Raw genomic sequence first — 27,045 nt, 5'->3', positions numbered from 1 at the left:
AGGAGAATCGCTTGAACTCGTGAGATGGAGGTTGCAGTGAGCCAAAATCGCGCCACTGTACTCCAGCCTGGGCGACAGAGCAAAACTCTGTCTCAAAAAAAAAAAAAAAAAAAGGAAGAAGCAGCAGCAGCAGCAGCCACACACATGCAGAGCATGTTGAACCTCCACAGTGCCTTCCCTACCTCCACCTCCGTGCCTGTGATCATACTGCCCCCCAGGCCTGACAGGCCCCTTCTCAACTTCTGCAAGCCCAATGTCCACAAGTCCTTCAAGATCTGAGGCAAATGTCACCTTCTTTTCAAAGCCTTCCTTGCTTCCTCCCCACCTGGCACATTCTCTCCTCTTCCTCATGACACCTTAGCTTGACTTCTTAGACCAAAGCAGGGGGTTATAAACTATGGCTCATGTGCCAAACCCAGCCCTGCGGTCCATTTTTAGATGGCCCATGAGCTAAGAATGGTTTTTACATTTTTTAATGATTGGGAAAAATCAAAAGAAAAGTATTTCATGACATATAGTGTTTTTTCATATATGTATTTTTTGTGACTGGGTTTTGCTCTGTCACCCAGGTTGGAGTGCAGTGGCACAATCATGGCTCACTGTAACCTCTGCCTCCCAGGCTCAAGTAATCCTCCTACCTCAGCCTCCCAGGTAGCTGGAACTACATGAGCATACCACCGTGCCTGGCTAACTTTTTGTATTTTTTGTTGAGACAGGGTTTTGCCATGTTGCCCAGGGTGGTCTCAAATTCCTGGGCTCAAGCAATTCTTTGCAGGAAAGGTTTGCTGAGTGCTGGACTAAAGGCTTCAGTGTGAATAAATTCACCAAGTTCATTTGTTTTTTAAAATTTATTTTAGGCCGGGCACAGTGGCTCACTCCTATATTCCCTGTACTTAGGGAGGCCGAGGCAGGTGGATCACTTGAGGTCAGGAGTTTGAGACTAGCCTGGCCAACATGATGAAACCCCATCTCTACTAAAAATACAAAAAAATTAGCTGGGCGTGGTGGTGGGCACCTGTAATCCCAGCTACTCGGGAGGCTGAGGCAGGAGAATCGCTTGAACCTGGGAGGCAGAGGTTGCAGTGAGCCGACATCGTGCCACTGCACTCCAGCCTGGGCAACAAGAGGGAAACTCTGTCTCAAAAAATATATATTTTTTCAAATTTGTATTTATTTCTTTTTCAGAGATGGGTTCTTGCTGTATTGCCCAGGTTGGTGTCCAAGTCCTGGCCTCAAGCCATCCTCACACCCCCGCCTCCCAAAGTGCTGGGATTACAGGCGTGAGCCACCACACTTACCCAATCATGTTCATTTCTGAGAAGAATGTCACAGAGCACTTGGGGATGGAGGTGCCTGCAGGGAGGTGCGGGATGCCAAATACAACTCAGCAGATTCTCATCAGAAAGAAGGTCCTGGGCTGGGGTTAGGAGACGTGACTTCTGCCCATGATGTGACCTCTAGCAGGTCACTTCTGCTTTGTGTGCCTCGGTTACCTCATCTGCACAATGAGGGAGGTGATCTAAGGGCCTGTCTAGCCCTAGGACTTAGACAGGCAGTGATCAACTGCATTGCCATCTCCCACAGTTCTTAGCAGGCACCGTCCTGATCCTCAGAACAAAAGCTTACAGAAGGGTCCTCTGCCCAGCTGTGGTTTTCCGCTGCCCCCCGCCCCCCCCCCGGTGGGTCTCCCTCACTCCACACTCACCTGCCCTGCCCCACCCTTCCCCTCTGCTGACCTTTCTGCCCTCCTCTCAGAATTCCTCTCCTTGCAAAATGAAGATGGCCTCCTCTGAAAGAGCCCTCCCCTCCCTCCAGTCAGGTGGGCTAAAAGCCTCTGCTTTTCTGGGAGGGAGGCAGGGAAAGGACTCTCACCTCTCCCCAGTCTCCCAGGGCCCACAGCAGACAGGCAGTGGAGTAGGAGATAGGGCCAGCTCTCACCGCACCCCTGCTCTGCCAGCGGAAACAGCCCTTCTCTGCCACTTCCTGTCCCAGAGGTTTCAGCAGTTTCCCCTTCGGGGCCTGCTAGCCCTCCCAGCCCCGCCCCTGCCTCACACAGGTCAGGGAGTGCAGAGAGGGGAGGGCCCTGTGTGGTGAGTGGGGAGGATCCCTCACAGGAAGGCCGAGGAGACAGCTGTCTACACAAGGGGACGCCCCAGTGGCAGGTCTACCAGACTACTTTGGGCTAGGAGCAGGTACAGGCGGATGCAGTACCTGGGAGGGAGATTGGGACTCTCCTGCTACCACAAACCCTCTCCACAAACCCTCTCCTGCTACCAGATGAGTAGAAATGACTTTATCACTTTACCTAGCTGTCACCTTGAGGGATGGGGTGAGCCTGATCTTAGAGGATTGGATAAAAAACTGGAATATAAATGCTGAGGTCAATGTCCAGGAGGGACTAGCCCAGGGTGGCTTCGAATGGAGAGACAGGTTTAATGAAGCAAGAGGATGAGAGGTTAGTTCATTGGGGCAGATGACATTGAAATCAATGTCACTTCATAATTTTGCAGGCACCTTGTCCCTAGCACCAATGGACACAGGCAACAATGGAGGGCAAAGTACAATTGTCCCCTGGCATACTTGGGGATTGGTTCCAGGACCACCTGTGAATACCAAAATCCACGCACACCCAAGTCCCGCAGTTGGCCTATGGAGCCCACAAATCCAAAAAGGTGGCCCTCCCTGTACTCAGGTTTCGAATCTTGGGAATATTATTTAAAAAAAAAAATCCACATATAGGCCAGTTACGGTGGTTCACGCCTGTAATTCCAGCACTTTGGGAGGCCAAGGCAGGCGGATCACCTGAGGTCAGGAGTTCAAGACCAGCCTGGTCAACATGGTAGTGCGTGCCTATAATCCCAGTTACTTGGGAGGCTGAGGCAGGAGAACTGCTTGAACCCGGGAGGCGGAGGTTGCAGTGAGCCGAGATTGCGCCATTGCACTCCAGCCTGGGTGACAGAGCAAAACTCCGTCTCAAAAAAAAAAAAAAAAAAAAAAAAAAATCCACATATAAAGTGGATCTGTGCGGTTTAAACCCATGTTGTTCAAGGGTCAACTGTATTATATCACATGTGGGTCAAGGGTAGAGGCATTTTCTGGGTGATGGAGCAGGAAACTCTCACATTCCATGGTGGCTGATGACTTGGTGTGGTGACTTACACTCATAAGTACCTCCCAGGTGCTGTTGCAAGGAAGGTGGGGCTCCTAGCCGTAGGGCTGTGTGCCTGTGAGGTTATTGTGCAGGCAGGTGACCCACTCAGTGAGACCCTCCCAAGGCCATGGGTCAGAACAGCTATAAGCAGCCTGAGGCTTTGGACCTCTCTGCCCAGTTGGCAGTCCTCCTGGGGACAGGCCAGAACTACGTGATGCTGACTCTAGAAGCCTTGCTGCCTGGTTCGGGGTCCTCGTGGTGAATGGACACAATCACCTTGGCTTCCCCGTGGTCATATTGTTCCCTGAGGTTCAAGCAGCTGTGCAAGAAGCTAAAGGGATTCCTATAAATGATGGTTCTGGATGGGCCTGCAAAAAAAAAAAAAATGGCTGAGAAGGTGATCTTCATAACTCTCTCAGCTCGGAGGCCATATTCTTATATCTTTGGCCAAGAACCCTGTCCAGCCAGGCCTCCTGGCATGAGACCAGGGGCCAGGCACGGTGGCTCACACCTGTAATCCCAACACTTTGGGAGGACGAGGTGGGTGAATCACTTGAGGTCAGGAGTTCAAGACCAGCCTGGCCAACATGGAGACACCCCCATCTCTACTAAAAATACAAAAATTGATCGGGTGTGGTGGCTCACACCTGTAATCCCAGACTTTGGGAGGCCAAGGTGGGTGGATCACGAGGTCAGGAGTTCGAGACCAGCCTGGTCAATATGGTGAAACTCCATCTCTACTAAAAATACAAAAATTAGCCAGGCGTGGTGGTGCAAACCTGTAGTCCCAGCTACTCAGGAGGCTGAGGCAGAAGAATCACTTGAACCCAGGAGGCAGAGGTTGCAGTGAGCTGAGATCACGCCACTGCACTCTAGCCTGGGTGACAGAGCTAGACTCTGTCTCAAAAAAACAAAAAACAAAACAAAACAAAAAACAAAAATTAGCCAGGCATGGTGGCGGGCGTCTGTAATCCCAGCTACTCGGGAGGCTAAGGCAGGAGAATCGCTTGAAACCCGGAGGCAGAGGTTGCAATGAGCCAAGATCACGCCACTGCACTCCAGCCTGGGCGACAGAGCGAGACTCTATCTCAAAAAAAAAAAAAAAGAGAGAGAGAGAGCAGGGTCCCATTTTCCCTGTCCCCTCTCACTCTATGTCCCCCCAGGACAAAGAGGAACCAGTTCCTTCAAGATACGACCCCGCCGCCCCTGAGGGGAGTGCCTGCTTGTCCACTCCTGCAAGCTGGAGTGAATACGGCTTCACAGCTGGTAGGGAGAACACCAAGGAAACCTTAGAGACAACATCTGGTTGTGCACCTGGGCTTCTGCCAGCCCCTCCCTACATCTGCAGCACAAACCCAGGGCCAGGGTTTGGTTGCAAGCCTGGCTTGAAGCTGGTGGCACGCGTTTGGGTGGAGGGGGTGGAAGCGCTTGAGGTTGGTGCCAGCTCAGGGCGAGTACTTGTGGGGTTGGCAGTGACCTGAGCCGCTGGTGGGCCCAGGGTGGTGGGTGTGGCCACTGTGGCCTCGGGCATGGCCTGCTGGGGGAGGGGCGGAGGGGCGTGGGTGCTCGCGTAAATGTGGGCAAGATTTTCTTTTGCGCTCTCTGATACCACTTCAAGTTGCTCCCCCTGCTTTGGGAAAAGGAGGGTCAAACAGTAAAACTGACAAGGTGACAGGGTGGTGTGCAGGGAAGGTGGCAGGGATGTGTAGTTCTGGGGTGCGGGCTGTGGGATTGCTGTAGCACCAGGCCCTGGATATAAAGTATCTCCTTTTAGTCTTACACTACACCGTCCCTGCAAAGGAGCCAGCCAGTGGCACAGCCGGGGTTTGAACCTAGCTTTATTTCCAACTACTACATGAAATGAACTTTGTTTTCAGTGAAATCTGTTTTGGTAATAATTCTGTTTTAACAGTTTCATTTGAAAAACAGTAGAAGTGAAGCTCAGAGATTAGGTAACATGATCAAGGCCACCACTGCCAGAGAATGGAGGCAGAACTCAAACTGGGGCCGGTGTGACCTTGATCTTGAAGTCCCTGCTTTTCCCTCTGTCCATGCTAGCAACCATCTGCTAAGATCCCTAGCTCAAGTCTGGCTCACAGCTCTCCACTTCCAAGCTTCAGAGCCCCTGTGAGGCCGCTTCAACAGAGGCTTCCCAGGCTTGTGTCCCATGCCCCTCAAGGACTCAATGTCAACCCAAGCTCCATCTAGTAAGTCAATTCTAACTTCCTGGGCCCAGTCTGCACCAAAATGGTGACCATGTGAGCTCTTGTGGTCAGTTGCGGAGACGGAGTATTGTGGAGGGGGAGCCTTCCAGCTCTGATGATGTGGAGGCCGACTCTTCCTATAAGCTCTGCTGTTTCCAGAGAGTTCCTGGCTCCAAACCTGAAGTAGCCACAGCATGGTCCCTGCCCCATAAATATACACTTGCTTTTGGCTTACACATAATGTAAGTCTGGGCTCTTATCTTAGGGTGTTGGTTCACATGTTTATTCAAATATTTATGGAAAGTCAGCCTTGAACACCTCATAGGTGCCAGGCCCAGGGCCAGGGGACTAATCACGGGCCCACCCTATTCTCTGTGGTAGAGTCTCCTTGTATTGAAGTTCCTAGTAAGCTTGGTAGCCCATCTGCCTAAACAATATTGCTGGGTGCTCCACCCCCTCAAAACATGTTTGTAGGAAATATCTTCAAAATTGAGGCCCAAGGGTTGGGAGAAAATGGGGAGTGAATACTAATGGGTATGGGATTTCTTTTGAGGGTGATGAAAATGTTTTGGGTTTTGTTTTGTTTTGTTTGAGACAGAGTCTCACTCTGTCACCCAGACTGGAGTGCAGTAGCGCGATCTCAGCTCACAGTAACCTCTGCCTCCTGGGTTCAAGTTATTCTCAGCCCCCTGAGTAGCTGAGACTACGGGTGTGTGCCACCACACTGGGCTCATTTTTGTATTTTTATTAGAGATGGGGTTTCACCATGTTGGCCAGGCTGGTCTCAAACTCCTAGCCTCAAGTGATCTGCCTGCCTTAGCCTCCCAAAGAAATGAGATGACAGGCATCAGCCACCACGCCCTGCCTGGGGGTGACGAAAATGTTCTAAAATGGATTCTGGTGATGGATGTACAACTCTGTGAATAGATTAAAAAGTACTGAAGTGTACGCTTTAAGAGGGTGAATTTTATGGTATTTGAACTATATCTAATAAAGCAGTTGTCTTTTTTTTTTTTTAAACTGAGGCCCAGAGAGGGGCAGCGGCCCACTGAAGGCCATGCATAAGCTAAGGTCTTCTGGTTGATGGCTCCAAGGCTGTTTCCTCCTCCCGGCCTCCCTATAATCCTAGCAAGGGTAAGTACAGGGTCACGGAGTATGCATGGCAGGTCCAACCTTATGCAAGCTGCTTTCCTCGGGGTAAGCAGTGGAAAACACTTCCAATCAAGGACTTTAATTTCAGGTCTGCCATTAATGTGGCCAAGTCCCTGCCCCTCTCTGAATCCCAGTTTCCCCATCTGTAAAGTGAAGTGGGCGAGTTTGGTAATGTGTTGCTAAGCTCGGCCAGTTCTGAACCTCTGAGGTTCAGTACTGCAAGGGGCCAGGTATGGTGGCTTGCGCCTGTAATCCTAGCACTTTGGGAGGCTGAGGTGGGAGGACGGCTTGACGCCAGGGGTTTGAGACAAGCCTGGACAACATGATGAAACACGTCTCTAAAAAAAAAAAAAAAAAAAAAAAGCCAGGTGCGGTGGCTCACACCTCTAATCCCAGCACTTTGGGAGGCTGAGGCGGGCAGATCACCTGAGGTCGGGAGTTCAAGACCAGCCTGACCAACATGGAGAAACCCTGTCTTTACTAAAAATGCAAAATTAGCTGGGCATGGTGGCGCATGCCTGTAATCCCAGCTACTCGGGAGGCTGAGGCAGGAGAATCTCTTGAACCCGGGAGGCGAAGGTTGCAGTAAGCCGAGATCATGCCACTGCACTCCAGCCTGGGTGACAGTGCGAGACTCCATCTCAAAAAAAAAAAAAGAAAAGAAAAGAAAAAAAAAGTGAGCACTATAAGGCAGAATAGAACGGAGTGTCAGATTCGTGGCTCTCCTTTGGTTGCTGCAGGAGGCCTCTGACACAATTAAGTGTTCGAATCGATGCTCCTCACTGATAGTGATGATGAAGATTTCCCCCTGAGAGTCAAATTCTCTCAGACAATCCTGCTGACTGTCTCCATGAGGGGCAGCTCAGTTCTGATTTCGCCTCAGCAGTGCTAGGTGGTAGAACCCATAATAGAGACCCATTGATCGTGTCCTTTGGAGATGTCAGGAACCAGGTTCTTGGCCTGGCGCCCAGGCCAGCAGCCCCACCTTGCACTGAGCTTGCCTTCGTGGTGGAGGGAGTGATCCTTGATGGCCACCAGCCTAGCCCCCGCTGGACAGGATGTTTCCACATCGAGCCCCACTTCCTGCAGCTAGGCCTGGGCTCCGGTTTCCCCCCTCTCCTGCCATCTGGTCGCCTGCCCTCTGCCCCCTCCCCTTGCAGGGTGTTTACAGGCTGCCTTATCAGCCTGGGGGATCTGGGCCTCACCCAGCCGGCTGCCCCCGCCCTGCCTGGCCCAGACAGCCTGCCCAGGGCCCTACCTGCTCTTTCGTCACTACGGGCTCCCGCAGCCCGGAGCCCCCCTGAGCCACAGGCAGGCAGGGGGTGTGGACGAAGGATTGCTGCCTGGCACAGGCCCGCAGTGCCTGGGGCCCTGCCTGCCAGAGCTAAACCTGAATATTCATAGTGCTTTATGCAGCTTGCTCAAGCTGGAGAGGGCATGCGTTCTTTTTAAATTGTACCTTCTCTATCTGCAGGCTATGGAGACAGGAATGAGACGCTGGTGCTGCTAAGGAAGCTAACTTTGACCTGAAGTGTCTCCACAGCTCTTCTGTCCTTAGCCACCCAGAGATGATGGAGGGTAGCTCTAGGCTGGAAGGCACTGCGAGTCCAGGCAGATATATTTGTTTCTTACTGGAGAGCACTGTAAACACTCTAAGCTAAAGGTAAGGCTGAATGAGGGGCTGCAGGCTGGCTGTGATGGAGGAGATGAGGCTGGCAAGTCCTTGGGCACAATCTTGGCCAATCCACACCCAGGCTTCTGAGCCTCATGGGTCCCAAGCTGTCTGTGTCCAACCCATCCTGGGATCTATGCACCCACCCAAAGGCTAGGATGAGGCCAGAGCTAACCACTGAGCGAGCCAAAAACATTATCTCCCAGGACAGAAGGGCCTAGATTTTTCCATCGAATGTGTTTGAATCACAAAGGGAGACAGGGATGGAGACCACAAGCAAATGAAGATGCTGAGGGTGACAGATTTCCCTTACAGCACTTGAGGCTAAATTTCTGAAAGTTCAACCTCTGACCCACCTGTAGGCAGGTCCTACAGAGACAGGGCCTGCATGCCAAAGCTGACCAAGCCCCAGACTAGGCGTCAAAGCCACAGTCCGGATCGGGTTCATTTTCCAAGGGCCTCCATTTTGTTCACTGATAAATCACTTAAAATGTACTCGAGGCAGTAGATTGCAACATTCACATTTAAGATCAAAAGTCATATTTCCAAGAAATTTTAAGAGACTATGTCCTTCTAGGTCTCTAGAATACAGTTTTCAGTAGTTTGGGAGCACTTGGGTATGAAAGTTTGGAAAAACTCTGCTAAGTCAATTTTGCCATTAATGGGCTATGTAACCACAGGCATGCCACGTCACAGGGCTCTCGCAGCCTCGGGCCTCCCTCCCTAGAGATTTCATGCTATCCAGAGCTCCACGCAGGCTTACTGACCATAGTGGCCATTGGGGCTCCACATTTCTTCCCTCTATCGAAACTTTCAGGCCAGCCGGGTGCAGGGGCTCACGCCTGTAATCCCAACATTTTGGGAGGCCAAAGCGGGTGGATCTCCTGAAGTAAGGAGTTCGAGACCAGCCTGGCTAACATTGTGAAATGCTGTCTCTACTAAAAATACAAAAATTATCTGGGTGTGGTGACAGGAGCCTGTAATCCCAGCTACTCGGGAGGCTAAGGTGGGAGAATTGCTTGAACCCAGGAGGTGGAGGTTGCAGTGAGCCGAGATCACGCCACTGCACTCTAGCCTGGGTGACAAAAGCGATACTCCGTCTCAAAAAACAAACAAACTAAAAAAACAAAAAGCTTTCAGGCCACCATCTCATCTTCCCTAGAACAAGTTTGTCTACCACTCAGAAAAAAATCATAAACCATTTAGTGTTAATGTGTTAATAGCTGATATTGTGTTAAATGTCATCTCTCACATATATATATATATAGACAGAGTCTCACTCTGTTGCCCAGGCTGGAGTGCAGCAGTACTATCTGGGCTCACTGCAACCTCCACCTCCCAGGTTCAGGCGATTCTTATGTCTCAGTCTCCCAAGTATCTGGGATTACAGGCGCGCATCACCACGCCCTGCTAATTTTGTGTTTTTACTAGAGACGGGGTTTTGCCATGTTGGCCAGGCTGGTCTCTAACTCCTGGCCTCAAGTGATCCACCAGCCTTGGCCTCCCAGAGTGCTAGGATTACAGTCATGAGCCACCGCCTGGCTCTTAAAACCTTTTCATTTAAGGAGACCATCTGGAACTAACATGTTTGAGCCTGAGAAGGGGCTCCAGGGCAAGTGGTCACCTGGTGGGGCCAACCAGCAGGTGAGCAATAGGGTGTTTCTCAGTGGTTCTACCTCCCGTCATCCCAGTAGCCATGGAGTGAGCTGGTCTTCACCATCTATACCCCATACCTGTGGGTTCTGTTAGGAAGCTATATGGAGTGAATGTGAAAATCCTTTGGAAAGCTAAAAACTAGGCCTGGTGCGGCAGAAAGCCCACTTGACTGGGAGTGAGGAAGATCAAGTTCCAGTCTTGGCCCAGCCTCTGCCTAGCTCCTCCCTCAGCTTCTGAGCTTGCGCCAACTCCTACTCCAGGACACACATTGACATCGATGGCTGTGACCACACCAGCCGGACTCGGCAGAGCCTTATGGTCCAAACTCATCTGCTCAGTTAGTTTCCAAAGGTCCTTCACAGTCTGACCCCACCCTACCTACTCCGGCTTGTTTCCCATGATTTCCCAACTTAAGCCTGGGCTTGAAGCCCAGTGGTCTCCTCATGGTCCCCTGAGGGAACATTCCAGGCTCATTCACGGAGTTTCTCAGGCCTGCCATGCCTTTGCTTGCTCCTTTTTGGCTAATCGAATAGTGCCTATCCAGCAAGGTCCCAATCACGTCCCCCAACCTACAGAGCTGGTTATACCCTCAAAATTATGGTCTGCACCCATGGAACCCCCTTCTCTGAACCCCCATGACCCTTAAATTCTACCACAAGATTTATTAATCCCACAGGGTCTTGAATTGCCCTTTAATTATTTCATGGGTATCTCTTGTTTCCCCAACAGGTAGTAAAATCCATGGGATCAAAGCCCATTTCATCTTCTGACTAATACAGGTGTGGGCATTCATTAATGAAGTCCACGTAAATTCTCAACAAGAGTGAGATCCCTAGAAATGAGACCACAGGTCCTGATAGATCTTTGGGCTACAGACTAGGGGTAAGGTAGCTGTAGAGTTGGGCAAATGACTCCAAGGCTCTAATGTTACTTTTCCTCTCTTGCTCCAGGCCTCTGTTAGGGGCAAGATTTATTAGCTAGAGTCATTTATTCCAAGTGGCACTGAGAAGGCAGTTGATGATCAGGTCATCACCAAAGCATTCTCTCTTTGTACAAAACCACAGTGTTTCCACCCTGGGGTTATTGGTTGATCACTGAACCCTCAGGAAACACTTCATTCTGGATCAGGTCTGAGAAGTAAAGTGATTCAAGAGAACATGAGGAAAGCATTTTATTTAAAGAAGCCTTTTGTTTTCTGGACAGACGAGGCTGAACAAGAATATGATTGGCATCTATAAAATGATGTATGAGGCAGATAGTCATGGATTTATTCACCAAAAATTGGTAATAAATGAAGAGCAAATAACAAATAAGTAGTCCTATTTTACAAATGCATAATAAAGTTAAGAAACTTTTTAGGCTAAGAATATCAATTAAGGCCGGGCGCGGTGGCTCAAGCCTGTAATCCCAGCACTTTGGGAGGCCGAGACGGGTGGATCACGAGGTCAGGAGATCGAGACCAACCTGGTGAACATGGTGAAACCCCGTCTCTACTAAAAAATACAAAAAACTAGCCGGGCGAGGTGGCGGGCGCCTGTAGTCCCAGCTACTCGGGAGGCTGAGGCAGGAGAATGGCGTGAACCCGGGAGGCGGAGCTTGCAGTGAGCTGAGATCCGGCCACTGCAACTCCAGCCCGGGAGACAGAGCGAGATTCCGTCTCAAAAAAAAAAAAAAAAAAAAAAAAAAGAATATCAATTAAAAGATAAGCATCATCTAAAATAATAGTAACATAAGAGACAAACATGATTATAAAATAAGATATAAAAAACAAGCCGGGCTCGGTAGCTCACACCTGTAATCCTAGCACTTTGGGAGGCCGAGGCGGGTGGATCACCTGAGGTGGGGAGTTCCAGACCAGCCTGACCAACATGGAGAAATCCCGTCTCTACTAAAAATACAGAATTAGCCGGGTGTGGTGGCACATGCCTGTAATCCCAGGTACTCGGGAGGCTGAGGCAGGAAAATTGCTTGAACCTGGGAGGCGGAGGTTGCAGTGAGCCAAGATTGCGCCATTGCACTCCAGCCTGGGCAACAAGAGTGAAACTCCATGTCAAAAAACAAACAAACAAACAAAAACAATGCCAGACTGGGCAGAGTGACTCATGTCGGTAATCCCAGCACTTTGGGAGGCCAAGGCGGGTGGATCATTTGAGGTCAGGAGTTTGAGACCAGCCTGGCCAACATGGTGAAACCCCGTCTCTACTAAAAATATATTTTTTTAAAAAATGTATCTGGGTGTGGTGGTACATGCCTGCAATCCCAGCTACTTGGGAGGCTGAGGCAGGAGAATTGCTTGAACCCAGGAGACAGGGGTTGCCGTGAACTGAGATCGCACCACTGGCACTCCAGCATGGGCGACAGAGTGGGACTCAATCTCAAAATAAAATAAAATAAAACACCAAACATATTTGTTACAACAAAAATTACCACAAGTGGGATAAATGCAAATATTAAAAGAAAATGTCATGGACAAGTCAACCCTAAAAATCATATGAAATCGCAAAAGACTTAAACTAGCCAAAAACAACTTCAAAAAAGAGCAAAGTTGAAAGGCTAATACTACCTGATTTCAAGAATGATTATAAAGCTACAGTAATCAAAACAGTTGGCATTAATGTAAAGAGAAACAAGTAGACCAATCAATGGAATTGAATACAGAGTGCAGAAATGGGCCAACATATAGACAATGGTAGTAGACTGATGATAGCTTTTTCAACAAATAGTGCTAGAATAATTAGATATTCATATGCATAAAGAAAAAAAAGGCTGGGTGCAGTGGCTCACACCTGTAATCCTAGCACTTTGGGAGACCGAGTTGGGAGGATAGCTTGAGGCCAGGAGTTCAAGATCAGCCTGGGCTACATAGTGAGAACCTACATCTACAAAAAAAAATTTTTAATTAGCCCGGCATAGTGGCACACTCCTGTGGTCCCAGCTACTTGGAAGGCTAAGGTGGTAGGATCACTTGAGCCCAGGAAGTCAAGGCTGTAATGAACCATAATCACATCACTGCACTCCAGCCTGGGCAACAGAGCAAGACCAAGATAAAGAAAGAAAGAAGAAAGCAAAAGAGAGAGAGAGAGAGAAAGAAAGAAAGAGAATGAAAGAAAGAAAGAAAGAAAGAGAGAGAGAGAGAGAGAGAAAGAAAGAAAGAAAGAAAGAAAGAAAGAAAGAAAGAAAGAACGAACGGAAGGAAGGAAGGAAGGAAGGAAGGAAGGAAGGAAGGAAGGGGAGGGAGGGAGGGAAGGAAGGAGGGAGGGAGAAAACAGAAAAATTAACTCAGCAGATCATAGACTAAAATGTAAAGACTAATATTATAAAACCTATAAGAGAAAATATGAGACCAAATATTTGTGAACTAAGGCTAGGGGAAGAGTTCTTAGCTACAGCACCAAAACTATGATCCATAAAAAGAAAAATTGAAAAGTTGCACTTTCATCAAAATTAAAAATGTTTGCTGAAGTCAAAAGACACTGAGAAGGGGATTAAAAGAAGCCACAGACTATGAGAAAGTATTTGCAAAGCATGTATCTGATGCAAGTCTTGTATCCAAAAAATATAAAGAACTCTCACAACTCAACTACAAGACAACAAACAATTCAGTTTAAAAATGGGCAAAAGATTTGAACAGACACCTCAACAAAGAAGACATAAGGACAGCAACTATATGAAAAGATGTTCAACATCATCAGTCATCAGAGAAATACAAATTAAAATCACAATGAGATACCACTGCACACCTATTAGAATGGCTAATTAGAAGTGGTCACCTAATGAGACAGGTGTTTTCTGTGCATAGATTCTCACAGAATTAGCGGAGCTGAAATAGCCTCTGTTATCCTCAGGGGGCATTATAGGAAAAAGATTAGCTCCTCATTCTATGTCTAAGTACCTCCTTGTTATCGGGTCATCAGGAATTTCGGGAGGTTAAGAATAATTGCCACCATCCCATCCCCCAAAGTCTAGCAGTTCTAACTGAGGGGTGGGGACCAAGGGACTGGAGTGGAGTGCTTTACTCAGGGGTGGTCCAGTTTATCCTAGGCTGCCTGTCCCTGCGGGTGGTCACAGGCTCCTCAAGCAAACACAATCCAGTCAATAGCAAATGGAACCTCCAAGTTACTCTCTGGGAGGCCTCTGGAAGGGGAATGGCCCCTAGTCCCCTGGGAGCTCTTCTGGGCAAAGGCAGTGCCCCAGCCTCAACTCAAGGCCTCTGGGCATTGGCCCAGAATGGACCCATCATCTATTCTAGTGAAGGGTGAGAGTGAGTGGTAGTCAGCCAGTTGGCTCCCAGAATTTTACACTCAGTAGGGTAATAACAACAATCTGATGATTGCTAAACAGTTCCCAGGAGTACAACATTAGGCCTTCTCTCAAAGAAACTAACTTACTCTTATTTCTGCAATGAATGATGCTCAAAATGAAAATGGTGAAGGACTAAAGAAGGCCATGTTAATACAAATATTAACGATTTGAGTTTTGCTCACTACAGCACTGCCTGCCTTTCAGTATATTACAAACACGCACACACACACACACACACCCCTTCTATTACATCCTCCTCCCATCCTGTGCAATGGCCAAGTTAACAAAAAGCAGAAAAACCTGGAAAATCTCCCTCTTAGTTTCAGAAATGGGTGTGGCATGCCCTGCCAGCATTGCCAAAGAAGTGGTTGGTCCCTAGAGGCTGGCAAACTCAAGGGTGTGTGAAGGGGAAATGGTGACAATAATAATAACTGTTACAGGAATAATAATAACAGCAGTGAACACTTACTGGGTGGGTACTACATGCCAGGCACTCTGCTGAGTGCTTTATATGCATCGTCTCATTTAAGCTTCACTCCAACCCTGTGAGGTGGGTGCTGACTCCCAGAGTGGTTAAGTAACTAGCTCAATCGCAAACAGTCACACAGCCAGTAAGTTTGGCATATAAATGTAGAGAGCCTGTGCTCTTCCTCCTCTAGACAATAACGTGTATTGGGAAGGATATTGGGTCACACTGGAAGAGGAAAGGAAGCTTCAGGAGAGTCAGGTGTTCTGAGAGGCAGGAAGTGCCCACACTGGGCCAAGAAAATAACCCATCAAGAAGGTGGCAACTTGGTTGGGCGCGGTGGCTCATGCCTGTAATCCCAGCACTTTGGGAGGCCAAGACAGTGAATCACCTGAGGTCAGGTGCTCGAGACCAGGCTGGCCAACATGGTGAAATCCCGTCTCTACTAAAAAATACCAAAAAAAGAGGCCGGGCGCGGTGGCTCACGCCTGTAATCCCAGCACTTTGGGAGGCCGAGATGGGTGGATCACGAGGTCAGGAAATCGAGACCATCCTGACCTAACACGGTGAAACCCCGTCTCTACTAAAATTACAAAAATTAGCCGGGCACGGTGGCGGGCGCCTGTAGTCCCAGCTACACGGGAGGCTGAGGTAGGAGAATGGCGTGAACCCGGGAGGTGGAGCTTGCAGTGAGTGGAGATTGCGCCACCGCACTCCAGCCTGGGCGACAGAGCGAGACTCCGTCTCAAAAAAAACAAATACAAAAACAAAAAATACCAAAAAAAAAAAAAAATTAGCTGGGCATGGTGGTGGGCGCCTGTAATCCCAGCTAGTTGGGAGGCTGAGGCAGGAGAACTGCTTGAACCTGGGAGGTGGAGGTTGCAGTAAGCCGAGATCACGCCACTGCACTCCAGCCTGGGCGACAGAGTGAGATTCTGTCTCAAAATAAAAAAATAAAAAAAAGAAGGTGGCAACTCAAGGGAAAGCTTGCTCAGCCTAGACAAACTACTTAGCTTGCTTCTTGTTAGCCTCTCTGAGAAATGTTCTGGCACTTTCCCTTGCAGACCTTCCTGCATAAAACACCCTTCCCTGCTCTCTGACCCTCCTCCTTACCCTGGAAGCAGGCTGGGGTCTCTTTGCTGAGAAACTCACCTTAGGGCATGATTTCCCAACCAAGAAGTCAGGGCCCTCTGGTATGTCCCTTTGGTGCTGAAATGTGCTGGGGAGGGGGCAGGGCAGTGAAAGAGGGAAAATGATGAGTGTGTGCATGTGGCAGGGGGATGTCTGGGAGTTTTTTATCCAATTAAACCCAACAACGGTCAAGCTTCCTCCATGTCCAGCCTTAGGAGACACAGAATCAGTGGAAGCAATATATGGCTAGTCCTTAGCGGTCTGGGCAGAAACACACGAAACTCTACATTCTTTATTTCCCAGATGGTGGAGTGGGGAACAATTATGAAAATCTCTCTCCTCCACCTGAAGCTCTGGGCTTCCAGAGAAATCCCAAAACCCTAGGGAAAGGTGGGATCCAGCCAGCCTGCGACTGCCGTGAGCACGTGTGGCATGTCAGTTTTCCTGTCATTTAAGTGCTCTATGTCTCCCCTGCCGTCTCTCCCCCTCCCCAGGAGCCTGTGTGTGTGTGTGTGTGTGTGTGTGTGTGTGTGTGTGTGTCTGGTGAGGGAGGGGTTTCAAATGAAATCCCCTCAGCTTGGGTGGCAGGCTGGCCAGCCAGTTTGTATCTCCCGGAGTGGAGACAGGGGTTTGCACCGAGCCACCCACACTCGCTGACCTGGTCTTTTATGTGACACGCACTTGCCAAACAATCATCCAGGCTTCGAAGGTCAGTTCGTGGCCAGGGAATAGAGAGAAAGGCGTCTTTTCTTCCTTTTCTGCTGAGCCAAATCTCCCCCTTGCTTCCCCCCACCCCCCTTCAAGGTCTAGCCTAGGCCCGCATCCCTCACAAAGCCTTCCCTCCCTCCTCCAGCTGCTGCTGACCTCCAGTCCCGGCTGCGCTGGCCTCTGCTCCAACAAGCACAATTAGCACCTGACCAGCCACTGGCCCGGCTGCTTGTCCTCGCCTCTGATTGTTTCACTGTCTTAGTCATCTCTTCCCCAGCGCCTCCTCCTCTCATCTCCCCCACGGCACCTAGCATCGGTTGGGCACACAGTAGGTGTTAATAAATGTCTGTTGAATTGAAACTCAGCAGCCCCTATGAGGTCAGAACCCTCATAAGCACCCCGACCAGCAGTTTCTTGGCAACCAGCACTGGGGCCCGAGCTACAGGGCATTAGCAGTGAGGCTGCTATTACAGGACACACGAGGCTCAGCAGCCAGAGATTTGCAGGCAGGTTGGTGTTGATGAGAAAAGCCCCTGACCCTAGGAAAGCACCTATGGGATTGTGGGTACCTTGCAGGAGTTTCCTTTCTCCCCTGCAGAAGTAGTTTTCAGTCTGAGAACCACAAAGAGAATAAATTGGAAGAGAAGCCAGAAACCTCTTTGCAGCTTAGAAATCCAGGAGAGATGCCAAGCCCGGGTTGGGGTCAGGCCCTACCCTGAGGACAGAAGGCTGCCCAGGGCCTTTCCCAGCTCAGTGGGGGATCCTGGGGAGACAGGGGGCGTGGCAAACATGAGCTCTTCCACTGTAGGGGGCTATAGGGATGTATGGTGGTGTCCCTAAGAAATGCCATCCTGCCCTGGAACCCAACAAATGACATCCTGCAAGATTGCCATCTGTAGCTCATGCAGAAACCAGTGTCCTAGCCAGGCACGATGGTTCACACCTGTAATCCCAGCACTTTGGAAGGCCAAAGCGGGCGGATCACCTGAGGTCGGGAGTTCAAGACCAGCCTGGTCAACATGGTGAAACCCCATCTCTACTAAAATATACAAAAATTAGCTGGGGAAGGTTGTGGGCACCTGTAATCCTAGCTACTCAGAAGGCTAAGGCAGGGAGAATTGCTTGGGCCTGGGAGGCAGAGGTTACAGTGAGCCGAGATCGCGCCACTGCACTCCAGTCTGGGCGACAGAGCGAGACTCCATCTCAAAAAAAAAAAAGAAAAGAAAAGAAAAGAAGAGAAGCCAGTGTCCCTTTCCCTCGAATTCACCCAAATCCTAGGCAAGACTCTGTGTGTGGGGAGGGTGGGGGGTGCATCGAGACCAGAATCTGGCCAAGGTCTTCAGGCAAAGAGAAGCCCCCAAGTCTAGGGTGCTTGATCCCCCACACTGGCTCAGGGATTTGATCCCGGCTTCCGATTACAATTATTTATATAGACGATGTATCCTCTCTCCCTGGCCCCCTCCCATACCCCTGCTCCGACTCCAGCCCACACGAAAAGGTACACGCAATCCCGGAAGGCAGGTGGTGTCTTCCTCACATCCATGTTTTCCTCACTGCCACTTCGTTGGGGCCTGGTACTAGGACTGGCTCTGAGCGAGTGTTTGCCGAATTGAATCTGAGTTTTAGGCGCTGCATTAGGCAATATCGTAAGGGCAGCTAGCACTTACTGTGTGCCATGTGCTATTCTAATAAGCATCTTTTTTTTTTTTTTTTTTTTTGAGACAGAGTCTGGCTCTGTTGCCCAGGCTGGACTGCAGTGGCCGGATCTCAGCTCACTGCAAGCCCCGCCTCCCGGGTTCACGCCATTCTCCTGCCTCAGCCTCCCGAGTAGCTGGGACTACAGGCGCCCGCCACCTCGCCCGGCTAATTTTTTTTTGTATTTTAGTAGAGACAGGGTTTCACCGTGTTAGCCAGGATGGTCTCGATCTCCTGACCTCGTGATCCACCCGCCTCGGCCTCCCAAAGTGCTGGGATTACAGGCTTGAGCCACCGCGCCCGGCCTCTAATAAGCATCTTATATGTATTCATTCATGTATTTGATCCTCACCAAAGTGTTATAAGGTAGGTCTCATGTGACAGATAAGGAAACTGGGGCATACAATTGACTGGGATAACATAGCTAGTAAATAACAACGCTGGGATTTCAACCTAGACAGTCAGGCTTTAAGAACTGGAGGTAGGCCAGGCGCGGTGGCTCAAGCCTGTAATCCCAGCACTTTGGGAGGCCGAGGCGGGTGGATCACGAGGTCAGGAGATCGAGACTATCCTGGCTAACATGGTGAAACCCCGTCTCTACTAAAAATACAAAAAACTAGCCGGCGTGGTGGCGGGCGCCTGTAGTCTCAGCTACTTGGGAGGCTGAGGCGGGAGAATGGCGTGAACCCGGGAGGCGGAGCTTGCAGTGAGCCGAGATCACGCCACTGCACTCCAGCCTGGGAGACACAGCGAGACTCCGTCTCAAAAAAAAAAAAAAAAAAAAAAAGAACTGGAGGTAGCTGGGCTCGGTGGCTCACGCCTGTAATCCAGCACTTTGGGAGGCGGAGGCAGGTGGATCACCTGAGGTCAGGAGTTTGTGACCAGCCTGACCAACATGGAGAAACCCCGTCTCTACTAAAAATACAAAATTAGCCGGGCATGGTGGCACATGCCTGTAATCCCAGCTACTTGGGAGGCTGAGGCAGGAGAATCGCTTGAACCCGGGAGGTGGAGGTTGCGGCGGGCCGAGATCATGTCATTGCACTCCAGCCTGGGCAACAAGAGTGAGAAACTCCATCTCAAAAAAAAAAAAAAAAAAAAAAAAAAGAACTGGAGTTAAGGAGTTCAAGATTACAGTGAGCTGTGACTATGCCACTGCACTCCAGCCTGGGTGACAAAGTGAGACCCTGAATTAAAAAAAAAAAAAAAAGAAAATACTAAACATAAACAAAAACTGGATGTAAGATGAGAAAATTGGGGGGGTAGGGGATATTGAAAGGATGAAGGCCAAGCTTAAGAGCAGAAGAGCAGAGGTTTCCCAGGAAAGCAAATTCCTCAGCCTGTGTCTAGCTGGGTCTCTGTGACACAGGGCCTGATTTTTGCAGGATGAGGGGCATTTTGGACATGCTATCCATCAGGCCCCTAGAGACAGACCACAGCACCCTCCTTTTTAGATCCCAGTATACGCCAGAGAAGACAGAAGCCACTGTGTCACCACTTAGCACTAGGTGAGGGAGAGTGGATTTTGGGCCCCTAGGTTGTCCAGGGGTGGGCGCCAGTTCCTGAGCAACCACCGAGCAAACAGTGCAGCAGAGGGAGGAATGCCAGACATAGTTGCAAACAAGCCACTCCTTCGGCTCACAGCAAGAGGCTGGGTGAGGGTGGTAGTATGGAGCCTGCTTCATGGTTCCCCCCCCCCCACCAGCCCCCAACAAGAGATCCCAGGCTCTGAATCCAGCCCCAGAAACAACCACATGCAAGGTAGCCTCTTCCTCACACCGGCTGGCTGGGATAGGAAGTCCTCCCTGATAATCTTCACTGAACTCCAGAGAGCTCCCCCTAAGCTGCTCCTGTACTGGATGCACTGAGTCTGAATTAATGGTCAAGAAAGCACTTTATAACCAGGAAAACCCAGTGTAACTAACTGCAAGGAAGGACTGGCATTCTTGCCGGGCATACGTGTTCCCCGGGCATTTTCAGTGCCAAAGTCTCCACAAAGGGAAGAGCTAGAACTGTTCCCTTCACCCACCTCCAACCTGGCACTCGGGCCAGGGGTCAGCTCGCAGGGGGTGAGTCCCCAATGGGCGTGCCCACCAGCTGTTGGGGTTGAGCAGTGGTGGTTCAGGCCCTGGGGTGGTGACCTCACTTCCGCTCCTACCTCCCCACCTCCCCAGCACTCCTCCCATTTGAGGCCCCACCAGGCCAAAATCGAGAAGTCCAAGGTTAACTGTTCCTTCCCACTTTAAGAGCTAATTAAAATAATTAGCCACAATGAACTGTCAAACATTAACCCGGAGAGGCTGCAGGACCAGACAGGCCTCTCTATCACAGGCCGAGGGATGAGGGGCAGGAATCAAATGGCCATCAAATCCCTCAGCTGGGGTATGGTGGGGGGCAGGGGCGGCCCAGGAGGACCTCACTGAGCCGAGGTGCCAAGGGTTCAGGAGGTGACTCTGGTCAGGAAGGTGATGTCCAGGCATACGGTGGTGAGAAAAAGGCGTTAGGGTTAGGGTGCGGTGGACGAGCCAGGAATTCATAAAGCGGTCACCGCCTCAGCAGTCCCTCAAGCCTCCAAAGCAAGGCGCTGGCGTGAGGGGACCCCGCACGGTGCGGCTGCTGAGTCCCCTAGGCGGCGGCCCGGGAGGGAACGGGGAGGCGGGAGAGCCGGGGAGAGCGGGAACGCGGGAGCGGGAAGGCTGGCGGCTGGCTCACACGGAAACTCCGGCCCCTGCCAAGAGGTCTCTATTTTGGCGATCCAGTTCTCCAAGTCATAGGTCTGCGTGCGCGTGTAAGCGTGTGACCCTAAAGCCCTGGCCCCAGAAGCCCCGGGGGCAGTCGGATCAATCTAGCAGCTCCGCCACAGTCCGCCCCACCTCCTCTGCCCTCGGGCGCCCAGCTTCTGGGGGCCCCGCTGTCACGATCGGCCCCGTCACGAAACCCGAGCTGCTGGGGGTAAGGGAAAACAGGGGCCCCTACCCCGACTCCCCGACTCGGGGAATCCATTCCATTTCCATCCCGGGATCGAGAGCCCTGGTTCTCCAGCACACGCGCGGCGGGGCGACGCCAGGGCGGCTCGCGACACGCCGCGACTCTCCAGCCCTTCCCCGGGCCCCCAGCCCCACGCCGGGGCCCCAGCGCTCTCGATTCCGCCCTCAGGCAAACTTTTCCAGGTCCCCGAAGGCTCGAAGAACCGGCGCCATCGACGTACCTGAGGCCGAGTGGCTCACGGGCCCAGCTTGGTCGCCGGGCCAGGGTCTGTCTCCGTGGTCCCCTCCCCGCTCCGGGGGCCGAGACGCGGGTCCCCAGCCCCGCCAGCCCGTCCTCTCCCCTCGGAGGCCAGGCGAGTGGCGCCGGGAGCTCGGCGCCGGCGAAAGGAGAAGTGGAAGTTGAGCGCGGCGCCCGGTCCGTCCCCGCGGCCGCCGGGGCCGCCGTCCCCCGCCCTCCCTCCCCGCCCGCCCTTCCTCCCCGCCCGCCTGCCCCCGCCACCCCGCGCCCGTGACTCACCTCGGCGCCGGGGCAGGCTGGTCCGGGCGGGCGAGGCGCAGGGCTCTCCCACACGTCGCGCCGCCAATGGCAAGTTGGAGGGAGAGATGCAAATACCAGGTGAGACGGCGGCGCCCCTGATAAAACCGGGCGGGGGGCGGGGTGGAGCGCGCGGGTAGCTGGGCGGACGCCGGGGAGGGCCGGGCCAAGACAGGGGGCGGCGGGGGCACCCGGGGAGGGGGCGCGAGCCGGCGCAGACCTGCACCGAAACGAGCGAGCGAAAGGGGAAATTGCACTAGAGACACACACGTCCCCGCAGGCGGCGGCTGGGGCGGGCGCGAAGGAGGCAGGGCGGGAGGGAGGGAAGAGCCGGAGGGAGGGACCGACGGGAGGGACCGCGGGCGGGCGGGGTGGGGGAGGGAACGAGGGAGGGACGAGGCATCTCGGTGGAAACAGCGCCCCTCCGCCCCGGCCCGCCCGCCGCGGTCGCCAGCACGGCAGGGGGAGCCGTGCCAGGGGCCCGCGCGGCCTCTCCTTCCCCTCGCGGCTCGCTCGCGCCCGGGGGACCACGAGGCAGGGCGCCCGCAGAGCCCGCGTCGTGCCCCGCGGCCCGGGCGGGCACCCCCTACTCTGCTTCTTGCCAGCGGGCCCCGGGGCTCTCTGCTCGTTCGGCACCCTTCCCGGTTCGAAGCCCTCACACAACGCCCCGCAAAGAAATCCCTTCCCCGCGGACTCGGGAAGGTTTCGTCCAGCCCCCTCGGTCCGTGCAAGTGGAGACTTGCTTGACGCCTTTGGGCCAAGCCCTGCGCTCCACATTATTGAGCTCCTGGGGTGTGCGGGCCCCAGCGGGAGGGCGGGCCGTGCGGCGGGTGAGGCCGCGAGATGCCCAGAGGATACAATTTTGCAACGATATGCCCGACTCCGCAGAATCCGGGGCGGAACACCTGGGGTGATTGGAGAGTTTCGGCGACTTCGTAGGGAAGTCGAGTCTAGGACTCCTGCGGGGAGTTGGGGTGGGGGACGCAGGAAAGATATGAGTCAGGGGAAGGGCTAGGGGCAGAGGGGCTGGCCCAGCAAGTGCAAAGACAGCCAGAGCTCGGGTGCTGGAAGAAAGCCCATCCGTACCTTTCTTCCCCTGTCCAAAGCCAGGCTGCTCTACTCCACGCGCCCACTTGAAAGCCACTCACGCACGCTCCCCTTCTATCTCCCCTTTGCCCTCTCTGACCTGCCTCGACATCAATATCGCCCCCTACATGGATCTGCGGATAGGAGGCTCTGGAGAGAGTCCGCTGGGAATTGTTACTCTGTATAGTTCCACGTGGTCTTATTGGGGGTGGAGGGCAGCCAGACCTAAGCCTTGGCAGAAAGCAGCAAGACTAAAGGGGCCCCAGGGGATGTGGGCCTTCTAAAGGGCTTCAGGTTGAAGGACCTGCTCAGCCTCCAGCATCGGCCTGCTTCTCCTGCCTTGGGAAAGGATAATCCCAGGCGCAGGACTGGGGGACAGGAATGGTGGTGGATGATGGCCACAAAGGCGGCTGCAGATTACAAGTTCCCAGGGAAAGATCCTGTGGCTGGACTGGGGCGCCGGCCCATGAGACCTCCTGGGTACTCGGAATCAAGTCCCCAAAACAAGCACTTTGTCTTTTACAAGCGGGCATGCTTTTCCCAGGGGATTCCAGATCCTGGAGACACACAGTTCTCTGCTGGCCTCTCATCCACTAGGGTGCCCTCTCAAATTTGGGGTAGGTTCCAGATGTCCCTAAGCCCTCTTTACCTTGACTTTGGACACACACGTCTGCACACGCGCGCGCACACACACACTTTCCCATTTTGCTAAGAGTTCAGTGGTCTGTAACCTCAGACAGACCTGGGTTCCTATTTCAGCTCACTATTTACCAGCTGTGTGACTTTGGGCAAGTCACTTAAACTCTCTGAGCCTCACTTTTCTTCTTTAAAAACAAAACAAAGCAAAACTAGGCTGGGCGCGGTGACTCATGCCTGTAATCCCAGCACTTTGGGATGCCGAGGTGGGTGGATCACTTGAGGTCAGGAGTTCAAGACCAGCCTGGCCAACATGGTGAAACCCCATCTTTACTAAAAATACAAAAATTCACCTGTGTGTTGGTGCGTGCCTGTAGTCTCAGCTACTCAGGAGGCTGAGGCAGGAGAGTCACTTGAACATGGGAGGCAGAGGTCGCAGTGAGCTAAGATTGCACCACTGCACTCCAGCCTGGATGACACAGCAAGACTCCATTTCAAAACAATAAATAAATAAAATAAATTATTTTTTTATTTTTGTTTTTTATTTTTATGGGTACATTGTAGGTTTATGTATTTATGGGTTACATGAGATGTTTTGATACAAGCATGCAATGTGTAATAATCACATCAGGGTAAATGGGGTATCCATCACCTCAAGCATTTCTCCTTTCTTTGTGTTATATACAATCCAGTTATACTCTTTTAGTTTAGTTGATTTTTTTTTTTTTTTTTTGCCCAGGCTGGAGTGCAATGGTGCAATCTCTGCTCACTGCAGCCTCTGCCTCCCAGGTTCAAGTGATTCTCCTGCCTCAGCCTCCCGAGTAGCTGGGACTACAGGCATGCGCCACCACACCCGGCTAATTTTTGTATTTTTAGTAGAGACGGGGTTTCTTCATGATGGTCAGGCTGGTCTCGAACTCCCGACCTCGGGTGATGCATCCGCCTTGGCTTCCCAAGGTGCTGGGATTACAGGCGTGAGCCTCTGCGCCTGGCCTTAGTTATTTTTAAATGTACAATAAATTATTGTTGACTGCAGGCACCCTGTAGTGCTATCAAGTACTAGATCTTACTCATTCTAACTATATTTTTGTACCCATTAACCATCCTCACTTCCCTGCCCCCAGCCTCGCTTTTCTTATTTTTAAATTGGAGACGATACGAACCTACCTCCCAAGGCTGTGGCAAGGACTGAATGAGATTAAAATGTCTATGGCGGTGTCTGGTGCCTAGTAAGTCTTCAATAAATGTTAGCTCTCTTAGTCGTCATGTTCATCTTCATTTCCCTTTCTCAACCCAGCTCTCAGGAGAAAGTATGACAGGGCCAGGGCTGAAGTTGCTCAGGACTAATGGTGGATCCCTCCGGTGAGTGAATGTAGTTTGAACCAAGGCTGAAGCCTCAAGGCAGCACGCAAGGAGAGGTTTTCCTTTTGGGAAGGGCAGGAAGACAGGTCGGCACTGCCAACCAGCTCATGGTGACTGGCCCTAACGCCTGCCAGCGCCCTGCAGCCCACGGCTTGTGGGAATCCCATAAGTTCCCACCTTCCCCAGCCTCTCAGAACTAACCACAGCCCCATGATCTGCGCATTGCAGCCAAAACAAGCCCCACCCACCTTGATGAAAAAGGCTGACCTCGCTTTGGGGAGCCGTGGGCCACCTGAATGACCTTCCTGGCTGCCCTTCTCCTTTCCCACACGGCTCGCCGCTCTTCCACTTACCTGCTGGGTGAGCCCCAGCCAGATGGGGCCAGCCAGGCTGAGATCACCACTCTCCTGACGACAGCCACGCTGTTTCTACCAATGGCTCATTCCCTGACTTGGCAGGAATTCCCCTTCTCGAGTTGCCCATGGATGCCCAGCCTGCACCATGAGCGGAGCACTCTGAGCCTTTCTCCTTCCAGCCCTGCTTCCCCCAGTCTCCAACCCTGACTGGGTGGTCTCAAAACTTCAGTCCTGCAAAGAGCAGAGGGGCCTCTGTGTTGCCCACAGCCCATGTTGTTCCACCTCCCTACTTGCACACTCAACTTGTCCTTCCACTTTAACAGCCTTCAGTGACCCTCTTTGTCTCCTTCTTCTTTTTTTCCAGAGGCAAGGTCTTGCTGTATTGCCCAGGCTGGAGTGCAGTGGTACGATCATAGCTCGCTGCAGCCTCCAACTCCTGGGCTCAAGCGATCCTCCCTCTCTTTGGCCTCTGGGGTAACTGGGACTACAGATGCACGCCACTATGCCTGGCTAATTTTTGTATTTTTTGTAGAGACAGGGTTTTTCCATGTTTTCCAGGCTGGTCTTGAACTCCTGGGCTCAAGTGATTCTCTCACCTCGGCCTCCCAAAGTGTTGGGATTACAAGTATGAGCCGCCATGCCTGGCCTTTATCTATTTTTTCAAGCAGTGCCTGATAGGCCATGTTTTCCTGCACATCACCCCAGGTTCTTTGGAGACGAGGTGGCTGATTTCTCCCTCCCTCTGCTCACTTAACTCCTTGTCCTCAACAAATTCTATTCAAACTTGTGGCCAGAGCAAAATACCACAACGCCACAGTTTCTGTGGCCAGAGCCCGAACATACCACCATAGACACATACTAGAAAAGTTGCCTATTGGCCAGGCACAGTGGCTCACGCCTGTAATCCCAGCACTTTGGGAAGCCGAGGCGGGTGGATCACCTGAGGTCAGGAGTTCAAGACCAGACTGACCAACATGGTGAAACCTCACCTCTACTAAAAATACAAAAATTAGCTGGGCATGGTGGTGGGTGCCTGTAATCCCAGCTACTCTGGAGGCTGAGGCAGGAGAATCACTTGAACCCGGGAGGCAGAAGTTGTAGTGAGCCGAGATCATGCCACTGCACTCCAGCCTGGGTGACAGAGAGAAACTGTGAAAGAGAGAAAGAGAGAAAGAAGAAAGAAAGAAAGAGAAGGAAAGGAAAGGGAGGAAAGGAAGGAAAAGGAAAGTTGCCTATCGATCAGAATTTTGGAATGAGGAGTGTATTCAAAAGCTGGGAGACAGGTTATGGTGTAAAAGGAAGCCTCCCACCTATAAATCTGAGAAGCCCCCTATAATCCTTCCTATAAAGCCAGTACTCATTCTTCTGTTGCATTCAATAACCCCAGGTTTGCCTCTGTTGGGTTTACGTGACAAGGCCATGGGTATCCAAGTGGCATGCAGAGATCTCCAAGTCAAGGTTGTGTCTGGTCAGCATAAGCAGTGTTTGTTCTAAAAAGCTTGTTGAATAGCTGCAAAACAGAATTCCTTTCTTCAAGCAGTGCCTGATAGCCCATGTTTTCCTGCAAATCACCAATCACCCCAGGTCCCTTTTTTTTTTTTTTTTTTAGACAGAGTTTTGCTCTTGTTGCCCAGGCTGGAATGCAATGGTGCAATCTCAGCTTACTGCAACTTCTGCCTCCCAGGCTCAAGTGATTCTCCTGCCTCAGCCCTCCTACCTCAGCCTCCCGAGTAGCTGGGATTACAGACGCCTGCCACCATGTCTGGCTAATTTTTTGTATTATTATCATTTTGAGATGGAATCTTGCTGTGTCATCCAGGCTGGAGTGCAGTGGCAGGATCTTGGCTCACTGCAACCTCCGCCTCCCAGGTTCAAGCTATTCTTCTGCCTCAGCCTCTCGAGTAGCTGGGACTACAGGTGTGTGCCACCATGCTCGGCTAATTTTT

At 51.7% G+C, this 27,045-nt stretch overlaps 1 protein-coding gene across 4 annotated transcripts in view; it reads right to left on the bottom strand.

Moving 5' to 3' along the window:
• The window catches only part of LOC105468464 (E74 like ETS transcription factor 4), a 48,613-nt gene extending 25,844 nt beyond the window's left edge, over positions 1–22,769 (bottom strand). Inside the window, exon 1 of one of the 4 annotated variants that reach the window (XM_071089181.1) lies at positions 22,746–22,769. The gene's annotated coding sequence lies outside the window, so the exon portion shown is untranslated. Of the gene's footprint in view, positions 1–21,345; positions 21,488–21,641; positions 21,913–22,745 lie in introns of those variants that run through there. The other 3 variants (XM_071089180.1, XM_071089182.1, XM_071089179.1) reach the window with 3 other exon arrangements.
• Positions 22,770–27,045: the final 4,276 nt, after the last annotated feature.

The sequence above is a fragment of the Macaca nemestrina genome, chromosome X (assembly GCF_043159975.1).
Source record: "Macaca nemestrina isolate mMacNem1 chromosome X, mMacNem.hap1, whole genome shotgun sequence".
Taxonomy (NCBI): Eukaryota; Metazoa; Chordata; class Mammalia; order Primates; family Cercopithecidae; genus Macaca; species Macaca nemestrina.
This window is presented reverse-complemented; position numbering and strand designations above follow the sequence as displayed.